The sequence below is a fragment of the Prionailurus viverrinus genome, chromosome B1 (assembly GCF_022837055.1).
Source record: "Prionailurus viverrinus isolate Anna chromosome B1, UM_Priviv_1.0, whole genome shotgun sequence".
Lineage (NCBI taxonomy): Eukaryota > Metazoa > Chordata > Mammalia > Carnivora > Felidae > Prionailurus > Prionailurus viverrinus.
Genome location: NC_062564.1, coordinates 195222585 through 195246083, shown reverse-complemented (window position 1 = coordinate 195246083; position 23499 = coordinate 195222585). Strand labels below are relative to the sequence as shown.

Sequence of the window (23499 nt, the reverse complement as noted above, 5' to 3'; positions counted from 1 at the left end):
TGGAGAAATGGAATTCTCGACTGGATTTCATGGTGAGTAGAAGGCATGTTGTGTGCAATGATCCTGACCAGCAGGAGACCAGAGGTGATGCACAGTAAAGGGCCAGCGGCAGGTGGAACTGGAGACTCCCCTCCTCACTTCTCAAACTGAAAGCTCCGTTTTCCTTGTTTATAAAATGAAGAAAATATTTCCTGCTTCGTAGGGTGTTATAAAGATTAAATTAGATAAAATAAAGAGTGCCAAGCAAAGTGCCCCCAAGTTACTTCTCAGAACAAAAGAAGCCCTATTTTCAAGGGCTTGCAAGTTCTCTCCTATTACAAGAGGCCTTCTCATTACTTTAGCTGAACAAACTAGAACTATGTGTTAAGATACGTTAGCCCGCAATGTACTCAATTGGTGTTAATTTTCAAAGCGATGGGGTCACCTGACAGCCCTGGATTTTTGAAAGGAAGCAAAGGAATTTGACAGATTTAGTCATTATTTCTGGGAGGAGTTATGATTTTCCGGCTGAAAGCACAAGGTGTCATTTGAAACAACCCTATTAAAGATGACTCTGAACAATTTTGAGTAAAAAGAAAGACCGGCACACGCTACAATATGGGTGAGTCTTGAGAACATAGTCTAAGTGAATGAAACTAGTCACAAAGAGACATACTGGATACTTCCACTTATATGAAATGCCCAGAATAGGCAAGTCCAGAGGGAGGAAGTTGACTTGTGTTTGCCTCGGGCTAACCGCCCCTGGAGGCTTGGGAGGAATTGTGAGGTGGCTGTTACTGGTTCTGAAGCTTCCTTTTGGGGTGAGGACAATGTGCTAAAGGTGATTGTGGCCCCGGTTTCATAGCCCTGTGAACAAACAAAAAACATTGAATCGTGCACTTCAAATGGATGGATCATATCTCAATATAGATAGCTCAGTGTGAACTGTATCTCAATAAGGTTCCAAAGAACAACTTAGGAAGTGGTTACCATGTAAATATTACGGTGACGAATGAAGGGGAAAAAATGCAAATTGCTACTGATTGCTTGAAATAAAATTTACAGCGACAGCGTCGTGGATCCAACAAGCTTTGAGTCCCAAATAACTGAGGCAGGAATGGAGTGGAGGTGTTCTGGACATCTTTCTGCGATGACTCGCAAAGTGGATCTAGACATGACCAAAGAGCAACATCAAAGAGGCATGTGGAGAGTTGAATACAGTTGTTTCATGAAATGTGATGGTAGAAAAAGGATTTTTTAACTAATGTCTCTTAAAAATTCCAAAGCAAGTTTTAAAAAATAAGTTAGGGTTTTTTTTTCCTCTTAAAGGATGAAGTGTCACCACTTGGCAAGACATTCTGCAAGCATACCATCTTCTAGAATATTGTTCATGATGTGTAATATATATATATATATATATATATATATATACTTTAATATATAATATATAATGTGACTAAGTTAATAATATTGTGAGGAGACATTTGGCCATGTCATCAACATTTTTAACATTTATTTCATCAGAGTAGCCACATAGTTGAAGGAATGTTCATATTAGAAAAACTCAGCAAGAGTGGAAGCATCTCAGGGTCCTGAAATTACATAGAATGAAGGAGCGCCCTTATTGTATTGGGGAATCTTGCCAGTTTTATTGGCCACATGGTTCTCCATATCATGAGATTCAGGCCACACCCAGGTTCAAGCCTGACTTAGAGGGAAGACTTCTCGAAGGCACAGATTACCTAGACCAGTGAAGACATGAGTAGGTGCTATTAAAGCCAGTTGTGCAGAGTATTACAGATATGAATATTGCTCCTAAGGTATTTAACCACTCAATGTAGGAATTGTTCAAATGAGGACTGGATGATCAAACATCTGCCCGTAATTCTGTCTGTAGTCCTGTTTTAAAACCGCAGATTGCAATATATTAGTGAGACGTGAAATCCATTTAGTGGGTACCCAACCAGCGCTGACATATTTTCTATTGTGTATTTTATTTAATATACATATGATCAGAATGCAATAGAAGAAATGAGGATAAAATTGAAGCATCATTATACACTGTATATGGTAGGCTAAGTAACGTTTCCTGAAAGCTTTTCAGAAGTGTGTGTGTGCATATGTGCACGTGCTTGATGGCATATAAGATTCATTTCTTATATGATTTGCAGCTTAAAACTCTTTGAATCACATTGTGGTAGAAGAAAATTCCTGCAGTGGGTGGGAAGCTGGATATGTTAGCCCCTAAGGTTCCATCTAACTCTTGATGGATTATTCCAGCACTCTCAGCCCTGAAGAAGAAAAAATGTCAGGCTCTTCCAAGACCGAGGAGATGGTGTGATACCCCACACTGCCGAAACACACACGTAAGAAACAAGCCCCCCGACCACGTAGTAATTACAAACAGATTGCATGACAGTGTTCATCAGCTCCAGAGAGAAGTCACTGGAGAAGCAAAACCCAGAAACTCTTCCATTGCTGTAACAGGAAAGTATTTCAGTGCTGGAAGTCACAAAACTAATGAATCTAAATGGAGAGACCATTTAAATTTCTAGACAGGGGAGGCTTGTAATCAATAAACTTCTTACCCTTAGTTCCTCCTAGGAGCCCTCATCTGTGTTAATAAAATTCTCGGTAGTAGGTCCCTTACCACTGATCCTATTGTCAACGGTGCGTGGGTGACGACACTGGGGCCAGAGTCCAGCACCACAATTGAAGACATGAGCACAGACTGCCCACAGAACACTGGAATATCTCTTAAAAATTCCAAAACAAGTTTTAAAAAATAAATTAGGGTTTTTTTTCCTCTTAAAGGATGAAGTGTCACCACTTGGCAAGTCATTCTGCGAGCATATGTTACTATAAACATATATAACTTTTTTGGAATAAAGAGACTGAAACTGAAACACTCTGGTTAAATCATTAACTCTGCAACTGTTCGACTCACAAAAGCAATAGTCCAACGTCAAAATAAGTTAATATTTGTTGAGCATAAACTATGTAACAGGCAATCCTGGCAAGTGCTATGGATTGACTGAAAAATCTATCTGACATAGTTTCTGCTATGTGAAATAACAGGAAATGGGATGTAACCAAATAACAAAAACAGAGGGTGGGCCATGATGGTAAGGATCAATCTTTTCTGGGTCAAAAACCTTTTCAGATGCAATGAAAACTATCCTGTCATTCAGCACTGCCAAGGGTCAGAGGTGTTTGCTGCAGTCTTAGCTTAGGCTGTCATCACAAAAGACCGTAGACTGAGTGATTCAACAAGAGATGTTCATTTTCTCATGGTTCTGAAGGTTAGAAGTCCAACATCAAGGTTCTCAACCATTCCGTTTCTGGTGAGGTCTCTCCTCCTGGCTTGAAGGCAGCCACTATTGTGTTCTGCATCCACATGCCCTCTTCTTTGTGAGCTTGTGGACAGATGGCGAGGTCTCTGATGCGTCTTCTTGTAAGGGCATTAGTCCTATCAGGTTAAGGCCCCACCTTTAGGACCTCATTTAACTTTAATTACTTCCTCAGAGGACCGTCTCCAAATAAAGACACATTGGGGCATCAGAGCTTCAACATATGAATTGGGGGTGGGTGGGGGGACACGGACATTCAGTCTGTAACAGCTCCCAAACCTGATCTACACTGGGAAGTATATAGTTTGCTTACTAGAATGTAAATCAAGCTAACTAAAACAAGTAGGAGCTCTGTAGTAGGCAGAATGATAGCTCCCCCAAGATGTGCACATCCTAATCCTTGCAACCTATGAAAATGTCAGATTACATGACAAGGGAGAATTAAAGTCATGGATGGAATTAAATTGCTAATCAACTGGCTGTAAAATACACAAATTATCCTGGATTATCCAGCTGACACAATGTAATGACAGGAGCCCTTAAAAGTGGAGGAGGCTGTCAGAAGTTAGAGACCCAGAGAGAGACAGAGGTGTGAGAAAGCATTGACCCGACTTCCCTTTAAAGATGGAGGGCGGGGGCCATAAACCAAGGAAAGTTGATGGCAAAGAAATAGATTCTCCCAAGACCTTCCAGAAAGTAATGCAGCTCCTTAGTTAATACCTCGATTTTATCCAAGGTAGAGACATGTAGGACTTCTGAAGGACAGACTGTACCATAATAAATTTGTGTAATTTTAAACCACTAACTTGGTGGTAATTTGTTATACCAACAATAGAAAATTATACCTCAATAAATTGGGTTTAAAAAGAATAGCTGTTATGACCCAGCAGACTTTAAGGCAAGAAATTTTCCTGAAGCATTAGGGATACATTTTATGAGACAAAATTTTTATTTTACCAGGAACATGTAGTATTTATAAGCAACATGGAACTAATAATATGGCCTCGAGACAACTAAAGTAGCAATAATGAACAGAGCTATACAGAAAAATATGCAAATCCACAATCAAAATGGTGGCTATGAATTCAGGTCTCTCAGTAATTGAGAGAACAAACAGACCAAAGCAGTACAAATATCAAAGATTTGACATCCTGCTGAACACATCCAACCCAATTTACTTACACAGAACATGGCTTCTAACAGCTGCAATGTATACATGCTCCTAAGTGGCGTATTTACCAATATTTTAAAATAAAGCAAAATCTACAAAATTTTCACAGACTGGAATCATACAGAATATATTCTGACCTCACAGAATTTAGCTGAGAATTATAACAAAAAGCTAATTAGAAACTAATCTTATATTTGGAAATTAAAAAATGATCTTTTGAACAACTCATAACTCAAAGGGGAAATCAAAATAAAATTTTTAAATACCTTCAAGTTAATGATAATCGAAATACAAAATGTCAAAACTTCTAGAACCGACAGAAGCTGTGCTTAGAAGGTAATTTGTGGTCTATTGGAGAAAGGTAACGGGTTAAAAATCCGTGATCTCAGCATCAACCTCAATAAGTTCTTTAAAAAAAAAAAGTCAATTAAATCCAAAGAAGGGAATAACAAAGATAAGAGTGGAAATCAATCAAATAGAAACAAGCATACAACAGAAAGAATCAACAATGTCAAAAGTTTGTTACTTGAAAAGACTGATACAACTGATAAACCCCTGGAAAGAATAGTCAGACTAAAAGGAGAAGGTTAAATAAACAACATCATAAATACAAAGGGGGACAGAAGTAGAAAATTCTAGGGAAAAAATGTAACTTCAGTATTTTCCTGGAGTAGAATATACGGGAATATATGGATCTCCTACTGACCAGCAAGGGACTTGGGGAAAGATTCTACATCTTGTTTGTTGTAATACTCTCCTGGGTCCACTCATTTGTCAAAGTTCATTGAACTGCACACTTAAAAGTCATTCACCTTATAGGATAAGAATTATACCTCAATAATGTCTACTTAAGGAAAAGGAGTAACTACTAGAAAGGAAGGGAAAAGCTGCCATCATTCAGAGATACGATTGTGAATGTAGAAAGGCCAGAGAACTACACATAAGCTGTGGAATTCAAAAATTAATACAACAAGATTGCTGGATTCATGGCCAATATAACAAAATCAATTGTGTTGCTAATTACCAACAACAATCAGAAAATGAAATCCAAGAGAAGATACTATTTACATAACATCATCGAGTATTCCATAGCTTAACTGCCAATAGAGTTTTACAGCCATGGTAAAATATCCATTGAATAGTGACATTAGTTTCTAGGTAGAATTATGAGGGGTTGTAATAGTGTCCTACGGACTGTGGTGACAGTCAGGGAGGGGCTGAGAAAGGCCCTACATTCAGGATTTGGAAGTAAGAGGAGGGTGATTGAAACAGATCAGTAAGTGACAACAAAGTGGTTTATTTAGAGACATGGAAATAGATACATAATAGTAACTTGATTCTTAAGCTATATGCATGCATAGTTTTGACAAAAATAAAACAGCTTTAAAATGAGACCACAGGGGCACCTGGGTGGCTCAGTCGGTTAAGTGTCTGACTTCAGCTCAGGTCATGATCTCCCGGTCTGTGAGTTCAAGCCCCGCATCGGGATCTGTGCTGACAGTTCAGAGCCTGGAGCCTGCTTCAGATTCTGTGTCTCCCTCTCTCTCTGCCCTTTCCCCCGCCCACACTCTGTCTCTCTCTCAAAAATAAATAAACAGAGGGGCGCCTTGGGTGGCTCAGTCGGTTGGGCATCTGACTTTGGCTCAGGTCATGATCTCGCGGTCTGTGAGTTCGAACCCCACGTGGGGCTCTGTGCTGACAGCTCAGAGCCTGGAGCCTGCTTCAGATTCTGTGTCTCCCTCTCTCTCTGCCCCTCCCCAACTTGCACTCTGTCAAAAATAAATAGAGATGAAAAACGTTTTAAAAATAAATAAATAAACGAACACACAAACAGTAAGAAAAAAAAAAAAAGAACACGGACTTCGGAATCAGACAGCCCTGAGTTTGAAATCCGTCTCCTCCATCTCTAGATGTGCAATCTTGGAATCACATAACCTCCCTAAGGCTTCGACTTTTCATCTGTAAAGTGGGAATAACAATACCCACTTCCTAGGGTTGTCATGGAGATTAAAATAGGTAAGAGTGAAGTCACAGGCAACAAAATGCTTAAAACCAAAGTGATCGTAGCTCCCTCCAAAAATTTGATTGCAACCCACTCTTCCTTCTAAGAGGCAGACAGTGGAAAGCGGGCAACGGAGGAACACAACTCAGATCAGCAATGGGAAAGGTCTCTATCCAGGACAGCTCCTCCTAGAGAGCCTTGAGTGGAAGGAGAAAGAACAGGCAGAGAGAGAGAGATCCAGAAAGATAGCTCCTCGTTTACCAAAGCATTCTAATGAGCTGTGGTGGCCAGCAGTCATTTTACTTCTAGGATCTCAAACCCCTTCTTATGTGTGTGGGTCCCCATGGGAGTCAGGACCAGCCTGCAGGGGCAGTGGTGGTGGTGGAGACCCGCGACCCATGGGCCACCCACCAGCCAGCAGTGACTCCACATCATTTCCGTCTGGTCTCCCGGTCTCCTAGGAGACGGCCTGATTCGCCAGCAGCCTTGGTGGTTCTTGAGCTCTTTAATTTTCCCTCCATAAGCTCTTCTGCTTCATTCATCCGGAATCCATTTTTGTCACCTGCAACTAAGAACAATGTTGGATACATGAGTCTTTTACATGCCAAAGATGGTCTGGATTTGAACTTGCGGGGAGGGAAAAGGGCTAGGGATGAGTTGGGCAACTCCGCAAAATGAGATGAAGAGAGTTTCGGTTTTCCCTTCTGAAAAAGAGGGGACAAAGAAAGGGAAGCAGACACAGGAAGAAATGAAAAGAAACTAGCCGAGTGGCACGGCAGTGGCTAAAGGGACATTTAGGAAAGGGATTCTGGTCACTGGCATTTGGTTTTGAATGATTTGCATTGCGGTTGTATAACCCCTATCTCCACCAGGCCAAACAACCGGTGAGGTCAGATTTACTCACGTGGGTCTAGAGATGGGTCCGATTTGGGGTAGGGATCAAGGAAGGAGGTCGCTCCGTGTGGAACAGAACAAGGAGATACTGTGTCAATCACTAAGACAGTAACAAACCAGAGAACTGAGGGTCAATGCCAAGAAAGCTGGGTTCAAAAAGGAAATTCAACCTGAGGGCAAGAAACACAGGCATGAGGCCGAAGCCGGGAACAAGGTACATACAGCAACTCCGCCACTCATCATACTTTCCTGCCCTCGTAGATCCATTTCTCAGCGGTATTCCTGCCTTTTCCAACACCCACCCCACAAATGGATCCGTTCTGCTGTTTCTTAACTGCCTTTATATCCATTGGCTTAGCACTTACTTACATGCCACGTATTTGCAGTTGGATATTCATGTGACATTTGTCAGGGGAGTTGAAATGGGCAGCAAATATACTTAGTGACCAGTCGAATACACCTTTCTGGATTATCTCTGCCTTTCATTGTCTTTAAACTAGCTCACTCCTCTATAAATCATAGAAAACTGAGAATGCAAATTAGTCTTGTCCAAAGGAGTACAAAGGAATCATGTCCAGCGGAATGCAATTGGTTATTGCCTTGTGTATAATAACCGGTTTTCATCTATCAAGCAAGTTTATTTCAGCAGCTCTGATCCCCTCATAGTAGATAGTTTAGAATGTTTGTTGATTGAATGAATGACAATGAGGCTTAAAATAGAAGCCATAAGAACGCACCAATTCAAGTCTATGATTCTTACAGGTGAGATGGGATCAGCAGAGTACCGTGCATCTTTTACCTGCCAAGGAGCACTGTCCACAATGTTTCCAGGTCCTCAGCCTCCTCCGTCAACCACCCATGACTGCTCACTACTCTGCAGTCTCTCGCAAGAACACTCTCACTTACTGCTTCTTTTTCTCCAGTCTTGGAGAGACCTTGCATGGATGAGATCTTTGATCTACCCTGTGGATCAAAGGCAGCAGGCGACCTGGAAGGGAAGCTTGGGGTTACAACAGGGATACCTCACTGTGGAATACTACACAAGAGTTAGAGAGAGATACAAAGACAGAGACAGAGAGCAGGCAGATTGACATAGAGCTTATCTAAGATGTATAAAGGTTATAAAAATCAATTGCAAAACAACATGTTAGTATGGTCCATTTTTGTTAACACACACACACACACACACACACACACACACACACACACCAGTATATTCATTAAATAAAATGAACACAATATGCCAAACCTTTGAGAGAAGGTTGGGATTGCAGAAAATGTGTTCTTTATAGGCCCTGTGTTTCTGTAATGTCTCGATAGTATTTACAATAATCACATATTACAGTTGGAGTAGTAAAAACAAGAACCATAAAGATTTAAAAGAAAAGAGGAAAGCAGCTGATTCTACAAAGAGAAGCCCCAAGACACAGACCCAAGGCAGTTTTGCTGCGTACATGACGTAGCAAACATTAGCCTTTATAATAGACTATTATTCTCAATCAAAACCAAGTGTGAACAGAAATGGGGTCAGCATGCTATCTTCAAACACAAACACAGCAAAATTTTCCTCGTAATGGCTTTCAAAGTATTCCCTGATAGAAATACACCTGGAAGAGGGGCGCCTGGGTGGCGCAGTCGGTTAAGTGTCCGACTTCAGCCAGGTCATGATCTCGCGGTCCGTGGGTTCGAGCCCCGCGTCGGGCTCTGGGCTGATGGCTCGGAGCCTGGAGCCTGTTTCCGATTCTGTGTCTCCCTCTTTCTCTGCCCCTCCCCCGTTCATGCTCTGTCTCTCTCTGTCCCAAAAATAAATAAACGTTGAAAAAAGAAAATTTTAAATAAAAAAAAAAAAAAAAAGAAATACACCTGGAAGAAAACAAAGTCCATCAATCATAAATTTTCACCATTTGATGGATCGTTTGCAGCTTACGGGGAATATAATACCAGGAATAATGCATAAGATAAGTCTTCATATCATTTATGAATCTTGAATACTTTATAATTCTATATAAATATTAGTGTTTAATGAGCTTACTTTTAGAAGCATTTGTTTGTTAAGCATCTAATGGGTACTTGGTAGTCTAGTTTCACATGTGCCCACCCTTAAGTGTTGATTAATTTTATTTAATAGATATTCTTTTCTTCTTTCACTAGACGAGAAAACAGAGGTTCAGAATGGTTAGGAAACTTGCCACAAGACAGTGACAGAGGTGACCTCATTACCACCATACTGATACCAGGTAAAGTGAGAGATGGATATGTGTGTATAAACGGAATAGAATGTTCCAGCCAGAAGAACGACAGTGATAATCAAACACAAGTCTCTCTTTTCATGGTGGACTCACCTTGGACAACTGGCCCAGAGTTTCCCCAGCTGTTTGGATCGGACACTTCCCTATACATTTTGGGAATAGGGTTTCCCCTGTTTAGGGTTTAACCTCTACAGAGGTTCCCTGAAGTCCACACGTGGACTCCCCAGGAAACATTCCTGCAATTCTGAGACTGAGAAATACCTTAGGTCCCTATGAGCTCTGACCCCGTTACAGTCATCGTGAACTCATGAAGAGCAATATTTGAGCAGAAATGACCCGCTCCAAAATCGGGGAAATAACATGCCCCATTGTACTGACTTACCTGAAATAGTTCTTTCACGTAATCTAGCCATTTGAGCCTGAAAGTCGTTCCGTGCATACTTCTGGACTTGAAAGACGTGGTCAGCACACTGATAGTTTAACCCCAACACCCCAATGATGGAGGCGCACGCCCACTGGCATGTTTTACCTTGGAGGTCCACAAACTTCCGGGGTCCTGGAGTTCCGGCTATATTTTTATATCACCACCAGGGGGCAGCAAAGTGCAAATAACGCCTCTCACTGCACGGGGCCTCGAAAGCTTGGGCTGGTTCGGGAGGAGAATGTGTGTCTCCTTCCCCCTGTGCTTCTCAGGTTTAAAATAATGGTAATGTAATCATTTTCCTTCTGCTCTGGAAACTGTCAGAACTAATTCATTTCGGATGAAGATATACTGACTATTCACATCTGCATCCAAATCAGTCTTTTCAGGGTTCAGGTTCTACTCATTAAGCCTTTAGCTCATCTAACCTTTTACTCAAGCCTACTGTGAGCCAGGCAACGCGCTGGGACCATAGCCCATCTCCTGCGGAAGCAGACCCTGGACAGCCACACCACCTTCTCAGGGCGACTTTCCCGGCCACTTGCCCTTCTTTTTCAGTGTCTCTTAAGCACGTTCTCATCTTATCTTATTTTTGTTGGTCTACCCTGCCCCTCTCGTGCCAAAATTTTATCTGTTCTGCTTATTGGTGTATCCCCAGCTCTCAGAACAGTGCCCACACATAATGGAGGCTCAAAACGGTATGTGGCATGAACAAACATAAAGCTTCCGACACATCTTGCAGAGGAGGTGGGCACATACACCTTCATCTGATCTAGACACGACAACGTGGCTCGCTCGTGCGATGTTCCATTTCCCATTCCCACCAGCGGTGGATGAGCGTGAGACCCCGTGGCAATAATATTGCTGTTAGCATTCCAAGGAACATCACCTACACTGTCCTTCCACGGAAGAGAGACTCGAAGTCAAGGTGGAGGAGAGATCGCCCAAGGCTGCACTGGTCTCCAACGGTTGAGTTGGGTTCGAAGCCAGGACTCCTTACCCTGGTCCACCCTTCTGCCTACCGGGAGTTTTCTTTTTCCTTAAATGTCACCTCCTGGAGCAACAAATGGCGTATGCTAATAACACGGTCTGCAAAATATTTATTTGGTAATTGGCAGACACAAGACTTGGGCCTCTGTCTCCGGAATCCCCAGACCCACACTCTCAGAGGCTCCTCTCTGGTCAGCCTCTCTGCATGAGACCCAGTACATACATCCTAGTGCCTACATAGCGCCAGGTCCTTCAGGAATATCCAGTCGTTTGTTCCTTAACAATCCTGTATATGTGCTATCATTATCCCCTTCTTTCTCGTGAGAAAATGTAATAATGGCATACATTCCACCTACATGGCACTTAGCATGGCCTTGAGATTGTTCTAAGGGTTCCCTTAACAGCCTCTGAGATAAGGACCTTTGTTGTTCCCTATTACAGAGGTGGACCCTGAGGTCAAGAAAAGGTAAGAAGCTGGCCCAAGCCACTCTGCAAGGGAGTGGCAAATCCACCCTGTTTCCTTGCTCTGCTCAGTCTCCTCAAAGAGAATAGAGGCTCAGAACTGTGAGGTCCATTGGTCCCATCTGACTCCACTTCTGTGCATGGTTTTTTCACAGTGTTAGTCTACAGGTTTGGGCCAGAAAAGCCTTTTGTCAGAAAGTCACAGGCCTGAAATTCAGCAGCAAAGAAGAGACAGTGGATGTAAAAGCCGCCCAGGCTGCAAATGGTATTTCCTCCCCGGGTCTATTCTCCTCCAATTTGCTGTCATCTGCCAAGATCTTTCTGGGACGCTGAAGCTTTAAGAGCTTTAACTTTGCATTAACCGGCCAAGGGATGGGCTGGACGTTCTGTGTCCACCCTTCAATCTGGGCATCCAGATGCTGGCTCTGCCGTGGGTGTGGGGGACTCTCCAGAGCTTGGCCCTTCCAGTCTAAGCTGGACAGTGAACTGAAGTTACCTCATAGCAACTTGGAAGTGGTGTTTGTGGGAACAAAGCTGGTTCGCTCTGTTATTCTGTCGAACTAATCTGGGCTCCAAGCCCCTTTGAAAGTCATCAGGAGAACACAGTCTAAAAAAGACGGACAGGAAGTAGATCTTTTGCTGGCTGGAGGTGTTCTCGCTGATTGAACTTTTACATCTGGTAGGACATGAAGGAGCAGAAAGGGTTCGGCTCACTAACGCTATACCCTTTGCTCATCTCTGTATATCTGGCTGGAGTTCTGACCTCTGGACCTGGAACGTGCTGATCAATCTCAGAGCCTCTTTCTGATGGCAAAACACAATGTGACACACAAAGGCGCCGGAATCCCATGGACAGGGAATGCGCCATCACACACACTCGATGTACTAATGTGGGCAAGTAGTTTTGCCTCTCTACGCATCAGTGTCCTGACGCCTTGTCCTGATGCCCAAAGCCTTGTTAATGGGACTGTTGTAAATACCTGGAACTTAATATACACTCAATAAATGATGACTTAATCTACACTCAATAATATACACTTAATATACACTCAATAAATGACTATATGGGGTTAAAAGCCAAAAAGGGGCAGGTCTGAGCCGGGCTCCACTTCCTGCCATCTAGGTAGTGCCAGACAAATCATTTTCCCTCTTGCAGGGGCCTGACCTGTTTTTCTAGAGTTCCCAGGGGGGGTCCCATGGAGACCACTGGAGTCTCCATGGCCAATCTCCAGGAGGAAGACAGGATTTATTGAACATCTACTAAGTACCAGCCACTGATCCAGACACTGTTCCTTCATTCTCCCCCTTAAACGTCTCAGCCACCCCTGATGCAGATACTGCTATCACAAGTTCACGAGCTTCCCAAAGTTGCACTAATGGAGACCGGTAAAATCTACACTGCTGCCCACGTCTGCCTGTGTCCCAAACTCCACTGCTCCCAGATGACCTCAAGACATTGGAAAAATGAAAATTCTTATGGACAAGTAGGAAGCTTCAGTCTATAAAAAGCTGAAAGCAGGGGCACCTGGGTGGCTCACTTGGTTAAGCGACTGACTTCGGATCGGGTCATGATCTCATCGTTCGTGAGTTCGAGCCCCGCATCGGGCTCTGTGCTGATAGCTCAGAGCCCGGAGCCTGCTTCATATTCTGTGTCTCCCTCTCTCTCTGCCCCTCCCCCGCTCGACTTTGTCTCCCTCTCTCTCTTTCCCCCCTCTCTCTCTCAAAGATAAATAAACATTAAAATTAAAAAAAAAAACCTGAAAGCAAGTATTGCCACTGATAATAGTCACTTTCCAACTCCATTGTGGATGTTCAAATAGGAAGCCAATAAAAAGGGTATCTCCCAGCCTTTTATGATGGATTAATTTATGAGTTAATTTAGCCATATTGGTCTTGCAAAGCAATAAACAATTCAGGAAAAAAAACCCATAATAAACAATTCCAAATAGTCTTGGAATTCTCCCCACATACTATAGGCTTGGGGCTTCCTTTATTTTATTTATTTATTTATTTATCTATTTATCTAGCTATCTATTTATTTATGGGCATTCCCATATTTTAGCAGATCACTAAATATACTATACTAACATTGGCCAGATCATCACACATGGCAGAAGAAAAGGCAGACTTCAATCACAGCCAAAAACCGCAGAGGACAAAATGAAATGGTTTTTCCTCGGTTTCTCCCCTACTATATTTTTGATGATATCTCCTAAAGAAATGACCAAAACCAACTAGGAAACAGCTACGTATTTCTCTCATTTCACCTGCCCTGGGCAGCAGCTGATGGGATGGAGAGAATCAAGTCACTGAAATGCGCATGGTTGTTGGCCGATCAGGCAAAGCGTTTCCTATCTCAAGGTTTGGATGGGATGTTGCTGGCCCACTGCGCAGGGCAGAAACTTATCTGTTCTTTCCTAATTGCTAAGTTCCTCTCTTAAAATCCTTCTCCAAGGGAACACTTTAATCGAGAAAGGTCATAAGTTGGAAACTTTGCCAAAAACAGCAGAGGCTGGGAGAATGGACAATAATGTTGCCACAGTAATAATTGGCCACCAGAGCTGATGGGGACAGCCTCTTTCTTCCCCCCTTCCTAAGTCACTATTTTCTATTTGGCTGATTTTTGTTGTAGGGGCATGCAGCAGATTATTAGACATCAAGACCAATCTGTTTCTTTCACTGAAGGAAGCTCTCTTAGTCTTGAACACACACACACACACACACACACACCTCACAGGAAAGATATTTAAGGGAAATATTTCTGCCTAAACACATCCTTCTTGGTAGAATTCTGTTTTAGAATTTGTCAAATTTCTCCTATGAGAAGCACCAGCCTAGACATTCAGAGGGGCTCAAAATTTGGGGTGAGTAGGTGAGTTGTGTTAGTCAAGGGAGACCAAATGCTGTAACCGACAGCCCCCAAATCTCAGTGGCTTGACGTGATAAAGGTTTCTTTCCTGTTCATGTCACATTCCAGTGACAGTCAGCAGGTAGGGGTGCCCTGTTCCATTCAAGAACCACACTCTTTCATCCAGTGACTCTGCTACCATTTAGGGACCCGGACGCCTTCATTTATGAGCTCCAACATCTTTGAGGACTTTAGAATCTGCCACTGGATACCCTGCATCCAAACAGCAGACAAAAGGAGAGCGAGGAGAGGTGAAGGTGGGAAATTTTAGGGACCAGGCCTCTTAGTGACACACATCTCTGGTGCTCACATGCCCACATTCCACTGTTTGGTCCTCACTGGTTGGTACTGGTTGGTACCGCTTAACTCCAAAGGCAGCTGGGAAATGCAGTCTAGCTATGTGCCCAAGAGAGAAAAGGAAATAGGCACTGATGAACAAACACATATCAGTCTCTTTATGACCAAACGTATTGAGCAACTACTGCGACAGCTGGAGTATGTCACAGTTTTTCAGGACAGTTTTATTATGGTTTTCTGTTTGGAGGACGTTGAGATATTCTAAACACTTTAATTACTCAGAAAATCACTGCCCTTTCATATAGGAGTTCAGGATATGAGAGTCAGAGATGAAGTAAAGGTCGGGAATAAGATGAGGCTGAAAGAGGGAGAGCCAAATGTCACCCAACTTGCAGATTTTGTTAAGGGTGGATTTTCAGGTGGCATCTAAAGGGGAACGTTTGGGATGTCATGTGCTCAAGCATGAAGAACAGTTCGAAGACAAACTCCACAGATGGCAGTTACCAAAGGCTAGTTCCGGAGAAGCCAAAGCCACTGTTGGTTCCAAGGAGAAAATATGGAGCCAGGAACAGAAAATTTAGTCAAAAGGGGTTAAGAGCCAGGAAAATACAGAATCAAAATAAAATTGAAGGCAGTGCCAGGAAGGGCCAAGAAATTCTGCCACAAACATTTATTTCCTCCATTCTCTGAATGTTCATTGAGGACATCCAATGCACCAGGTTCCATGTTGGAGAATACGACTGAAGAGAACTCAGTCCCCGCCTGCAAGAAATCCAAGATTCTCTTTGGACGCTGGCCACAGGGAGTATGGGTGGGCTCGTCTGACCTAAAGTGCAGAGTGAACAGGAGAGGCAGGGCTCTTCCTGAAGAGATTTGACAAAATGGCAGCTTTAACAGCTGCCACAATGCCTTCACACGCTCGAAACAAAAGACCCTCCCCCAGTGTGGCTTGCCTCCACCCAAGAAATTCCAAAGTCCTCCACAGCCAGCCCACCCCATGGAAATGCTGAATCAGGAAATTGTAAAGTTGAAAGTGGTCTTATAAATCACTTAGTCTGGCCTTTCTGTTTTCCAGCAGAGGAAAGGAAATCTGTGACGTGGCAGTTCCCAGCGGACTGTATGTAGACAAGCTCCACAGACTCACCTCCGTACCACGATCATGCAGTCAGCCCCATTCCCTTGATGTGTGTGTGATCTATATGGCATGGAAATTATTAAAACAGTTTCTTTTCACGAACATCTATTGAACCCCACTCACTTTCTTGATGATCGGCCTTCCTCTCTCTGATGTCTTTTCCTTTACGCATGTACCTGTGCCTCGCTCCAGTTTCCAGGGGTGGTCACACTCTCCTCCCTGGATCTCTTTGGAATGTGTATGACCTCTCCTCCATTTTAATAGGTGTAGTTGAGTTTTATCAAACAACAACTGCATCTGTTAGCATCTTAGCGAGAGTGAGACAGCACGTTTGGATGAAGGTATTGATAAAATGTTGGTAAAGGACAAACGTATTTCCAAAGGCTTGGATGGGGTGAAAGGAAACAATAGTGCCATGCATTAACCCAAACTCACCACAGAGGGGAGCCATTACCACCTGTACCACCAGGAAGAGCAGGGCGGGAGAGTGGTTACCTCTAGGACAGAGCCAAAGACTGAAGCCGTGGCTTTTGGTGGAAGGGTTTGACCAACAGACTGTGAGCTGCCTGGGAAGGAGCAGAGGAAGGAAAACAGACCTCCATCTTCTGTCTTCATCTCCCAGTGGAGAGCCTGATCAGATGTCAGAGGTCAAGGGAATGTATTGGTGAGGTAGATGAAAGTCATTTCCCACTCCAGAACAGAATGAAGAAGAGTGGGGCTGATGTGCAGGGGAAATCATGGGGTACCCAGCCCTCCCACCATTGCCAGGCACTACGCTATCACTGCACGTAGAGGAGCTGAGAAATGGTCTTGGTCCTTGACTTCACAGAATGTAGAGGGCAGTCAGGGAGGGAGAAAATAAACAAGTCTGCGCACTAATGAACTTTGCTAAGTGTGTGAAGGGAAGAGTAGACTCCACTTCCAAAGGTCTTTCTGTGAATTTAACGTTTAATCTGAGGCCTGAATAATGAGAAGGAGTCAGTCAGGTGAGCAAAGATCATGCAAATGAAGGCCTTTGACACATGGCAGCTCTTTAGACATTTGATTCCTTAAACTTAACTTGAATTTCTGTGAAGTACATAAGTGGTATTTTTTAGGAGTCACCCCCCAGATGTGCAGTTAGAGTTTTCCAGGTCACATGGAAGGAAGAGTGGCTGGGGAGTCAGGAGGCCTGTTTCACTAGCCCTGCCTCTGCCCCTCCCTATCCAGAGACTTTGCCTGGGTCACTGGGTGTCTCTTTGCCTCCATTTTTTATCTGTAAAATAAAGATGTTGGCTTGTTGGCCTCCAGAGTCCCGTTTGGTTCTAAAATCCAGTGTTGGTCATGGATTTTATTCATGGTTTTGAAGATGCTTTTCGACGCTTTTCAAAATTCTATTTTCTGCTACGTGAATGCCCAAGAGCAAGTTAAATTTTCTTTAGATCTTCAGATGAATGGCAGTTGAATGAGATCTGCACTGAACACGAGCTGGACTCCATGCACAGTTCTACAGGGATTAAATAATATTCTTTGGTATTTGGCCAAAGGAAAAAAACACAAAGTCATAAAACTAAGGAAAGAGGCTCTGGTTATGGGCTTTGATTTTTAGGAAGTATATTTTATAAGATCAGAGAGTATCTGGGTCATCTCTCTGACCCACCCCCCTTCCAAAGCTCAGTTCCCCCTACAGCAACCCCATCTTGCTTATATAGTCTGGAGTTAAACACTGAGGAAGGTCATGATGTTGCTGGTTACCTCTGGCTTCACCGAATGTCCCCTTGTACCAATTTGAAATCTGTCCCCAAGATGTTCCCTCAGATTCCCCATTATTCTGCTTTGGGTCCTGTGGAATTGGATGCCTTTCAGAAACTCTAATTGCCTTGATTCATCTTCCCTCCAGATTTCCAAACACTCCATTCTGTCATCCTGGAACACTGTTCTCTTCCTCTCAAAAAAAACCTCCCAGCTTCTCCCTCCAAAGAGGGATACTTCAGGTCTCAAGGTCTCAACTGAAACAACTTTTCCACGGGACAGCCTCTCTTCACTCTCCAAATTAATCAGATCCCTCCTTGTCATTTGAGCTGAGCAGCAGACTCTCATAGCCTTTGCTTTATCACCCTTCTCCATCCAGGACTTACGACCCGAAAAGAGCCCAGACCACGTTTGCTTCTCTGTGCTGGCATCTCAAGCAGTGAGGGACATCTGGATCATCTCCTCTGGAATGAGGGATTTTGAGAAGGTCTGGGTTTTGCTGATAATTTTGGAGTCCACAGACTACAGTTAGGACTAGGAACACCTTACTACAAAGATTTAGATAACTGACCTACCACCCCCATGGGCTGTCTCTGGATGTCTGTCTCTAGTTGGTGAGAACACTTTAAAAAATGTGATGAAAATCCAAGTATCCGTTGTGGCTGAATCTGAATTGTTTTCTATGTGCCACCCATTGTAAGCAATGATATATTGAGTCAAAACAGCAAGTTTCCAAACAGTGTCACTGTGAATCTTATTTTTGTGAGAAAAGGCTTATCCATATTCACACATGCACAGAGAAGGTCCCAGTGTTTGTGGATCTACAGTGGTGGGATATAGAAGTGTTTAGAATCTAGGGGTGTCTGGGTGGCTCAGTTGTTTAAGCGTCAACTTTGGCTCAGGTCCTGATCTCACAGTTCATGAGCTCAAGCCCCATTTTGGGCTCTGTGCTGACAGCTCAGAGCCTGCTTTGGATCCTGTCTTTCTCTCTCTCTCTCTCTCTCTCTCTCTCTCTCTTTCTGCTCCTCCCCTACTCATGCTCTGTCTCTATCTCTCTCTCTCTCTCAAAAATGAACATTTGAAAAATTTAAAAAACAAGAAATGTTAAGAATCTCATAATAAACTCAAAATAGTATAAATCCATCAAAACTTTAAAAAAAACTGTCAGGATTCAAAGGACTTGAAATCTAGAGGTCTGGGCAAATGTTCATCTTTGTCTATGTTATAGCTGGAGCCCCCTTGGTCGCTAATGAGAAATACTGTCCATCCTGGGGTCCACATGACTATGTGCACTGGCCTTATGTGAGGGACTTTAAGGATTTGTCAGTCTAAGACTTATTAGACTATTTTTCATTTTTGTTTTCATATCCTCAAACAGCGTCAACCAAACTTTCATTAGGCAGAGACACAGAATGGGAAACCTTTCTAAAAATCAACAACTTTGGAACTAAATGTTAGATACGATTAAGGGTTATGAAGAAGGCCATGCTATTACCTGAAATAATATGAAGTGTGAATTTCAAAGTGAGAAATGCATGAAATGAGACAAGAATTTGCCAAAGTCATCATATAACCTTGGAAGGATAATGAAAACCTTGAGGAAGAAAAAATCCAGTTACTTGGTTACAAGATGGTCATCGCAAAGGTGTTCTTCAACTTACACATTGCAGATTCGTGTGTTCCAAGAACACATTCCACACTACTTTAGGTTTAATTCCTACAAAAGAACCAGCTTCCCAGTTTGCTCCTTTTGAATTAGGTGGGTTCTTTCAGAACCCATCCTTCACATCAAATGGAATTATACAGATAAAATCTAGGGTGATATACATTAAACTATTAAATTTGTGGCTTTGGGGGGGGTAGAATTATAAGTGACATGTGTTTTCTCTATATTTATATCTTTTCCTAGTTTTTAAAAATTAATATTCATTGACTGTAAGTAAATAAATGAAGTGTTACATAATCTGTTTCTAAGAAAGGACTAACGCCAGAGGCAGTAGACCGTTGAAGCCAGCGGCATCTGTACCGTCTGGAATATTTCCTTCATGCCAATGTGTCATGGCCTGACACAGCACAGATGTGCCCCAGCATCCTTCCTGTTGGAGGGGTTCTCCTAACCACCAAGAGTAGTTGGCTCCTGAGGATACATGTTTTGATTGCGTACATCAGGCAGGAAAAGGAGAGAGGATGGGAGGGAAAGAAAACCACTCCCCCGTGTCTTTGGCCTGTTTTGGAGACTAAGAAACTATGAACTGGTATGAGTCTTAAGTCTCAGAATACTTCAGAAGACATTTTTATTACTTCATCTAAAAGTAGGTTCCCTTTCTCAGTTTTTTATCTGAGACAAATCTTTAAGTAAAACTCCACATCAATGTCCATCTCCTAGGTTAGGGTCTGAATCAGTCTTCTGTCTGAATTTTTTGCAGAACCAGCTGTGAGAGAGTCTCTTGATCTGGAAAATGGATGTGGCCCTCTCGGGACTCTCTGGGAATAAAGAAAGAAGATGGAGGAAAAACAAACCTTTATACAGCCATTTCTCAAAACATTCTTCATTCATTATTATCACTAGCTCTAGGGATGAGCAGCTGGCCAGGCCATTCAGAGATCCTTCTACTTCCTGGCCCCAGTGACTGACTTAGGGATGGACACCTGAACCAGACCAGGCCAACCAATCACTCCCCAGGTCTTTTGCTGAAATTATCTGAAAAGAGATGCCCTCTTTTCTCTAGGATCATGCTCTGGGAAGATAATACAATTCCAGAGCTCCTCTGAGCCCTCTCAGCCTCCTCAGGAAGAACGAAGCAACATTGAAGGAAATGGGAGGCAGGCCTCAGAGCATCATTTGAGCATTTGGTCCAGTCTCCGAGGCTAGGTGCACCCCTTGAGCCAGCCAGATGCCTGACACAACAACTTTACTTTTTTGATGAAAGTTATTTTAGTTGACTTTGAATGGTGGAAGGAAATGCTTACAAATTGGAAATTCCTGAGCAATAGAATAGATCTAGGAGTGAATTCTACTCGAATAAAAAAGAAAAATTTCTTAAGACTCAGACTAACTCATTTTTCTAGTTATCAGAACTCTGAGGCTATATATTTGCTACTTGGTTTGACATATCCCAGCTAAGACAGACTTCTTGGTTTCTGATATTAATAAGTGCCATATTTTGAGCACCCGTTATTGAGTACCAGGCATTGTATTAGGCACAATGTTTACATGATCTCTAACTTCACCATGACCTTCAAGGCCCATATTACTAACCTTGTTTTATAAACAGAGTAACTAAAGTGAAACAGGATGAATAAACGTGCCCAAAACTCTCCCAGCTAGGGACGGGCAGGGCTGGCAGATGAACACAGCAGTGACTGGTCCTAAGCCACATGGGTTTCCATCACGGTGTGTTGCCACTTGTCTGCCAGGATCCCCTCTCTCTCTCTCTATCTTCCTCTCTCTAAAAACCTATTGGACCCTCACCTCTGTCCAGTGTGGCTGGCCAAGGAGTAATGTCAGGGTCTGTCAGGGTCCATCAGAGTCATATGCTACTGATCCATGGTCTAGTTTTGTTCAGAACTCCACCAACTTCTTCAGTTTCCCTGATCTTGACCACTACCTTGTCCCAAAATCTATTTGCCAAATAGAATTCTTAGAAACCCTATGGGGCACCTGGGTGCCTCAGTTGGTTAAGCGTCTGACTTCAGCTCAGGTCATGATCTCTCAGTTTGTGAGTTTAAGCCCCACATTGGGCTCTGTGCTGACAGCTCAGAGCCTGCAGCCTGATTCAGATTCTGTGTCTCCCTCTTTCTCTCTCTGTTCCTCCCTCACTTATGCTCTCTCTCTCTCTCTCTCTCTCAAAACTAAACATTAAAATAAAGAAATAAAGAATTAAACAAGAAAAGAAAAAATTAAAAGAAAGAAGAAAATTAAAAGAAAACAAGAAAATTAAAAAAGAAATCCCTGTGTGGTCCATTTAAGTTTCTAGAACTGTCCTGATTGTGAACATCAGTCACCACCTAAGAAGCAAGCTTCCCTAAGCACTTATTGATGTTCTTTGTTTTAAACTGCCTGCCTCAGTCCATTTTTCGCTCCTGATTCTATTCTGCTTCCCTCCTTGCTACTGACTTGACTAAATCATTTGCCAGTTCCTGTGATTCTCTCCTCTTAGAAGTGGGACTTGTTCCACCCACCCCTCAACAAACATAGCTCCTCTTCAACTGTCCGCAGAACACCCCTCCCTCATTGACTTAGACCCACAGCCTTCCTACTCCCGCCCAGCCTCAGAGATGGCCATTTTCCTGGGCTTGTTCTTGCAGGATCCATAAGCATCAGCTGGGCAACTGAATCAGCATTCCCAGAAGAAAATGGGATGAGGTGATTGGCAGGTGTGTTACTAGGTCCTCTGAGAAGTAAACAATAAGAAAGGATTAAATGTGCTGCAATTTTGTTGGAGAAATGCCCATGTAAGAGAGCACAGAGAGGGATCCAGGTGAGGTGAGGAAGCCATATGAACATCATGATAGTCTAAGTGAAATACAGAAGCAGACGAGGTTAGGTGGAAGCATAGACTGTTCACCATCAAGTCAAAAGAGGATTCAGCAAAGGCATCAGCAAGTCCTTGAGATAAAGTTGCCACTCAGAGAAGTGCCTGAGTCTCAGTATCTCCAGCATGCCCAGGCCTTCAGCAAGATCTATCTGTGGGAGGCACATCTTGGGCACAAACACAACAGTGGATTTCAAAGCCCAGCAGGTAAGCCCTTACTGAACTCTTCTCTCAGTGGTTGAAGGTCTAGAGGCTCATTCTCACGAGCCCCACAGATGGAAAGACTGTCATGGTGGATTCCATTCAGTTATATATATGGAGTGCTTATGTGTATGTATGCAAATATGTATATCCAAGACCAATATGTATGGAGTATCTATGTGCCAGGTGCTGTGCTGTATTAAAATCAAGGCCGATTTTCTAAAGTAAGCCTAATCACGAAAGATTTTGGGGGGCTGGATGGTCATGGAAATTCTCATCAGCCTCCCGAAGAAAATGGGGGTTACTCCAAAGCTACTAGGATTTTCCCCTGATTCTTTAGACTCTGTGAAAGCCAATCCTGCTTGGGGAGTCCAGAATGTGGGGAAATTAGTTATATATGTACTACAGAGTATTACAGAAAGGCAGCTTGCATGATGATATAGTGGTTTTCTAGCTGTTCCAAGTGGCTCAGGAGTTCCCTAGAAAGTGACTCATAAGCACCCCGGGGAGTCAAGGAGAAGTCCATTTGGTGGAACTCCAGACCTATCAATATCACGTCAACCAGAGCAGCTGTCCACTTAGTATTTCTTGCCCTGGAATCACAAGTAGGATCTATTTGTTTAAAAAAGCATGACATAGAATTGTAAAGTATAATTTGCAATGGAATCAGGTAAATCAGATTCTCATTCATCTCCATTTCCCCAGATCCTAGCACAGTGCATCACATATAGAGATATTTAGTAAATGTTTTGTAATAAATTAGTATATGAACAAATCAGCGAATGAATGGAGTTAGCCCATGTGAATTTATTCTCAGAACTGTCCCCATTTTACTGATCACAACTTGATGTTCTCAGAGCGTGCATTGACTGGTCATGGCTAAGAGATTGCCCATTGGGAGCACTAACATTCAAATCCAGATCATTTGAATCCAAACCTAGAGACTTTCTATTTTTTTTATTTTGTTTAAGTTTATTTATTTTGAGAGACAGAGTGGAGGAGAGGCAGAGAGAGAGGGAGGGAGAGAATCCCAGGCAGACTCTGTGCTGTCAGTGCGGAGCCCAATGCAGGGCTCGAGCTCATGAACCATGAGACCATGACCTGAGCCAAAACCAAGAGCCGGACGCTTACCTGACTGAGCCACTCGGGTGCCTCCAAACCTAGGGACTTTCAT

At 43.0% G+C, this 23499-nt stretch overlaps 1 long non-coding RNA gene across 4 annotated transcripts; it reads right to left on the bottom strand.

Annotated features, from left to right (window-relative positions):
- Positions 1 to 6220: 6220 nt before the first annotated feature.
- Positions 6221 to 10190, bottom strand: LOC125164162 (uncharacterized). 4 transcript variants are annotated; one of them, XR_007151659.1, is made up of 4 exons: positions 10028 to 10190; positions 7407 to 8384; positions 6914 to 7070; positions 6221 to 6269 (listed from the first exon to the last, which is right to left on the bottom strand). It is a non-coding gene; the product is annotated as an uncharacterized LOC125164162 (long non-coding RNA). The 4 variants fall into 4 exon arrangements; XR_007151660.1 differs by lacking the exon at positions 6221 to 6269 and having other exon boundaries at positions 6287 to 7070; positions 7407 to 7566; positions 8196 to 8384; XR_007151661.1 differs by lacking the exon at positions 6221 to 6269 and having other exon boundaries at positions 6287 to 7070; positions 7407 to 7496; positions 8196 to 8384.
- Positions 10191 to 23499: the final 13309 nt, after the last annotated feature.